The sequence below is a fragment of the Penaeus monodon genome, chromosome 18 (assembly GCF_015228065.2).
Source record: "Penaeus monodon isolate SGIC_2016 chromosome 18, NSTDA_Pmon_1, whole genome shotgun sequence".
NCBI classification, from domain to species: Eukaryota; Metazoa; Arthropoda; class Malacostraca; order Decapoda; family Penaeidae; genus Penaeus; species Penaeus monodon.
Window position 1 is genome coordinate 33293174 of NC_051403.1, and position 5000 is coordinate 33298173.

A 5000-nucleotide genomic window follows, 5' to 3' on the forward strand; every position below is an offset into this window, starting at 1 on the left:
TCTTCCTCTTTTTTTATTTATAGTCTTCGTTATTTTGGCTAATTCTGTTTTGTCCCTGTTTGACAATACTTTCATGACCCTACATTTTTGCTTAAGCTTTTTAGTTTCTACCGAGAACTTGCTGGAGCTTTGCTTGACATACTTACTGCCTACTTCAAGTGCAGCTTCCTTTATTATGTTACTGAACTATTTGTTGATTTGGTCAATGTTGAGATCGTCGTCACTGAGAAGTGAATATCTGTTTTGGATGTTAAGGTTAGATTCTGCCACTTTGGTCTTCAAGTTATCTAAATGTAGCTGCGGATATTGTATGAATTAACTCCTTTCTCTTCTGAGGTGTAATTTAATTTGGCCTTCGAGCATTCTGTGGTCACTACCAACAAATACTTTATTAATAATTTTATTACTATATCTTGCCTATTTGAAATTATGAAGTCAATTTCGTTTTGATGTCAGATGGCGACTTCCATGTCCACTTCTGCTCTAGTCTTTTTTTGAAGAATGTATTCATGATTTTGAATGATTGAGCCTCCAAAAAATCAACTAGCATTTGTCCCCTCTCATTCCTAGTACCTATTCCGTGATTCCCTACTAGTTTCTCCTTCTGTCTTTTTAATAAATCTCCCACAATTATTGTGAAATGGATTTTTACTTTCTTGCTGGCTAAATTAACATCTTCATAGAAGTTCTCTATTTCTTCATCATTGTGGCTGCAGGTTGGAGCATAGACTTGAACAATCTTTGGGTTGTACCTATTGTTTTGTTTTTTTGTTACTGAAGACACTCTTTCGCTTATACTACAGAATTCCACAATATTCTTTTCTAAACGTTTGTGAACTAAGAAACTTAGCCCTAATTCCTGCTTGCTACCCTGGAGTTTACCTCTCCATTAGAGCATGTGTCCATCGTTTAGTATCTTCTGTTCTTTGCCTAGTCTTCTAACCTCACATAGTCCTTCAATATCCCATTTAATGAAAGAGAGTTCCATAAGTAATGCTAGTAAGTCGGATTCGGTTCTCATTGTCCTTATATTATACGTGGGGCAGCCTGTTGTTAACCGGGGATTCATAGCATCCTCTGCTCCGGAGCGATCTTGATCGCCGCCGAAACCAGGGGCTCCTTCGCCTCCGGGGAATGAGGGCCGTTGCTCTGTTTGTGCAATCGTGTTTTTTTTATTGAGATGTTGGCAGCCGAGTTATCTCCCTCCTACTGGCTTAGGTGTATCTCGGTAGAAAGGGGAGTAGTTTAGCCGGGATGCCATTGATAAGCCCTCCCGCAGAGTTGGCCCTATCTAGTGTGGACTTATATTTTATACACTTATTTTATTTATGTGTATGTATGTCCAGTGCAGATACAGTTGTTCACCTGTAAATGACCCAAGTACCATGCATATGTTCTTTCTTGTGCCCATACACATGCAAGCATACATCTTTACATATGCTCCCATGCATGTAATATGCATACACATTCCTACATTTTACACAACTACACATATGCACATGCATACCCATGTATAGACATATGTATGCGCACATCACATGCGCATACATATGTGTATACACAACCTCATATATGTGAACACACACATGTGCACACATCCTGTACACTTACTTATGACTATACATACACATAAAAATATAGTTCTACTTACTTTTACTTTTATGACTACACATTAGTGCTCACCCACATATATATGTATATACCTGTACATGCACATATATACAGATACATATATACATACACATACATGCACACATACATACATAGACACACAACCGTACATATATACATACACATACACATACATTATATACACACATACATATACATACACATACACACACTCGCACACACACATTCATACATACACATACGCACATATAATATATGCACATATACACACAGATATACATATCTACGTATATATTGCTTCTCTTGCATACACACCATATGGACACGTACACATACACACGCATACACTTGCGCATTTCCGTGCCAACGTACTCACACTCGTGCACAAACATTTGAACAGCATCTGCATGAGCATACACATGCACTCCATTATAATGAGCCCACGCATTATAATGTGCAGAAATTGTAGAGGGGTTTGGGGAAGGAGGCGGGTGATTCGGGAGAGGATGATTTAGGATGTCAAAATGGGTAAGGATGGGTTTGTAGTTAGAAGAAGTTAGAAAGGTGATTTGTATCGGGTAGTTTTTCGGAGTGGTGTCCCATTCCAGAGCAGTTGCTAAGCCTACCGGCCTGCGCCCTCGGCCGACCGCGGCCACGGGTCTGGCATCTGGCACTTGACTGAGGTGCCATCACTTGAATTTCGCTTTGTGATCTGGCTTCTGTCGAGTGGCTGATTTTATTTGTCGCTTTACGGTAACTATGTTTAAACCTACCTGGTTTTGTGACGCACTGTGCTTACGTACTGGTGGTTTGGCTGTTCCTTAGCGAATCTACTTGATGGAAAACTGGTACGTGCGATTTGGCTGTTACTCAGCGACCGGCGAGGCTTGTCATTTTCTAATGATTTCGTAATTTGGTATTCTTTTCTGGTAGAGGAGTTTTTTTTCTACTGATTCTATCTATTGTGGCACTCTCGATGAGCATTGGGACATGAACTTATTTAGCACGGTAATGGAGCCTAGCATTCCTAGTTGGCACTTTCTGGTATCCCTATTAGTTTAAAATGTCCACGTGTTTATGGTCAGCATTGAAGTTAATAGACTTGTAAGAGCTATGGATAAATTATTTATATTTGGTTGGAATATAAGATATATATTCACGAAGCTTCTCTCTTCTGTAGCACTATCAAAGACCACTTCTCACTCATAATTTGTAGCACACCACAACACCACACACACACACAACACACACACACACACACACACACACACACACACACACACACACAAAACAACCCCATATATATATAATATATATATATATATATATATATATATATATATATATATATTATAAAATATGTTGTGTGTGTGTGTGTGTACACACACACACACACACACCAACGCACACACACAACACAAACACACACACACAAAAACACACACAACACACCCCACACCACACACACAACACACACACAACACAAACACACACACCACACACCAACATATAAAATTAATATATATATATATATATATATATATTTTATATATATATAATATATTTTATATATATATATATATATTTTAAAATATGTGAGCGACACGTGGAGTTGGGAGCACCACTTCGCCAGATGTAAGCGAGAGGCCACCGCTTTTACCAGAATAGGAGTGACACGAGAGATTAGGAGCCCCGCATCACCAATGTGAGCGAGACGAGAGATGGCTTGGGGTGGGTCAGTGAAAAGGACTTAACTTGCTGGTTTAATTCTTGAAGACAGATATGAGACCCCCCAGAGACCCCCGTGTCCCCGGGTGGAGGACGAGGTGGTGGAGCGGGAAACCCTGTGTGGCTTGGGCTGTCTGCTGTGCCCTCTCTCTCTGCCTTACTGCCCGTGTCCTTTTATGCGGCGGTTCCCTTCGAGGACGGATGTTTGTTCCTGTACGAAAAGAGAAAGCCGGCGACATCTGCGTCCTGCCCAAGGAGAAGGGCTGCGTGCTGGGACGGAGGTGTGAAGTGTACATCCGGTCTTGCTACGTATTGTTGACATCGCTCGGCCACACGCAAGGCTCGTCCTCGAGCCGACTGTAACGTTTGAAACGATGCAGTAGAGGATCTGTTTGGTATCTACAGATGGTTCCTGGTGATCCGAGAGTCGCTAGGCCGTCCCGTGTCAGGGTAGCGGGTGTGGCAGAGGTTTCGCACTGAGGTGTAACATTCAGTAGCGAGGAGGGTCAATCGTCTTCAGAAGCTGAAATATAAGTGTACCAGGCCAGTAAAGGGGGCTAAGGAGGAGGATTATAATGTGTTTGTCAATCACCTTACTAAATTGCGAGAAAATGAGAGCATAATAAGGACAGTTTGTCACAAGAAAGGCGTGTCAAGTAAGGTGTTAATTACTTGGATGTGTCAGGATTAACAAGTTCAATAAGATACCATCATATTGAAGAGAGAAAAGTAAATTGAATAAAAATTCCATATCTTTGGGGTAAATAGGCAAGTATATATGCTTCGAACACATAGGCAGCTGGGCCTGAACTTAATTCTAACAGTGCGCGTCTCGGCGCTTCAATCGCTTCAATCGTATGAGCGTATGTGTGCGGCGGCGAAGGGTTCCTTCGTTTATGACCATGAGCCGGGCTTAAAAGTAACTTGCGGTGATTGTAACCAAGTAAGCCTATATAAAGCATGGTGTCTCCAATGTGTTGCCATTATTTGCAATCTCCAACTGGAGATACTACCATCAGTACATATTCGCCAAACCTTAAACTGAAGAAGCATAAACTCCAGCATTACTGAGGACAAGATATCGAACTTCGAGAGGACGTCGTAAAAGAGATTTGGGTTCAATTATTAATCATAGGGATGGCACATAGTAAAATACGCAATCTTAGAGTGAATTCCGAGTAGAGTGGGCAGGTAGGTAAATAAGAGGATAGTCAGGTGACTGAAATCTACTTGTGAACGAGCGACAGGTTAGCACGGCAAGTATGAAGAAACAGTGATATAAAGAACGATATAGTGTATACACAGAATATAACAATATGCAAGAAGTAATGAAGTGAACACTAATAGGAATAACATATAAGAGAAAAAAATAGATAATTTCATTAATTCGACACAAACAAACACGAATAATATGATGAGAGCAGCCAAACATAACAATAATTATTTAAATTCGAAGGTACTCATTGTTCTGAAGAAATGATATATGCTAAATTGTTTCGATCTGAGGATAAAAATGATAATAGAGAAGAAAAATACTAACACTTAACATCAATTACGGGATGGTTAGGGCTGGGGAATGAGGTGTGAAGTGAGGGTCACTTAGGTTTGATCTCAGTGTGTGTGTTGAAAAAAACAATGGT